The following is a 1,226-nucleotide window of genomic DNA, read 5'->3' as shown; positions in this document are numbered from 1 at the left end:
TAATTATTAATTATTAATAATAATTATTAATTATTTCCGATAGCCAATTTAACCCCAACATATTTGGTGCCTCCGTGTGAAGCCTAAGGTGTTGACCCCAACATTTTTGGTGCCGCCATGTGAGATGAATATATGTTGATTCACAACAGTTCCATATTGACATATTTAATTAAGAAAGTACTTTGTAATTTCCATCATAATTAAAGTGGCTCTATGCAGACTTCAGAGCGTATGAATTGTCAGGACGACAAGCAGCTAGCAGTGCTAACTCCATAAACAGAACTAGACATCATCAACATTGCTGACAGAGCTAACAGTCTTAACCCAAGTACTATGCTTCCACTATGACGCCATCCTGATAGTAGCACTAACTATAATATGTGCGCAGTGCAAAGTAGCAGCAGTGAACAGGCCACTGGGATACACAAATACACTAATATGCACACACGGACTGGCTTTCCACAACAAACCACAGAGAGGCTCTAATTAAAATACAAACAGAGGTAGCGTGACTTCGTTCTCTGCTCAGGATGCCAATACTTCACTATGTCTTGCCAAAGTAAATGGTGGCATGCTATATTATAGCATGAATGTTGCATATAGAACCTTTTATAATTTATGACCTTGTGACTTGTATTGGTTACATATACACTGAACAAAAACATAAATGCAACACTTTTGTTTTTGCTCCCATTTTTCATGAGCTGAACTCAAAGACCTAAAACATTTTCTATATACACAAAAGACCATTTCCCTCAAATATTGTTCACAAATCTGTCTAAATCTGTGTTAGTGAGCACTTCTCCTTTGCCGAGATAATCCATCCCACCTCACAGGTGTGGCATATCAAAATGCTGATTAGACAGCATGAATATTGCACAGGTGTTGCCTTAGGCTGGCCACAATAAAAGGCCACACTGAAATGTTCAGTTTTGCTTTATTGGGGGGATCTGGGGGGGTCAGAAAACCAGTCAGTATCTGGCGTGACCACCATTTGCCTCACGCAATGCAACACATCTCCTTCGCATAGAGTTGATCAGGTTGTTGATTGTGGCCTGTGGAATGTTGGTCCACTCCTCTTCAATGGCTGTGCGAAGTTGCTGGATATTGGCAGGAACTGGAACACGCTGTCGTATACGCCAATCCAGAGCATCCCAAACATGCTCAATGGGTGACATGTCCGGTGAGTATGCTGGCCATGCAAGAACTGGGATGTTTTCAGCTTC

Source organism: Epinephelus moara, chromosome 2 (assembly GCF_006386435.1).
Source record: "Epinephelus moara isolate mb chromosome 2, YSFRI_EMoa_1.0, whole genome shotgun sequence".
NCBI classification, from domain to species: domain Eukaryota; kingdom Metazoa; phylum Chordata; class Actinopteri; order Perciformes; family Serranidae; genus Epinephelus; species Epinephelus moara.
Note: the sequence above shows the minus strand (reverse complement) of the source record.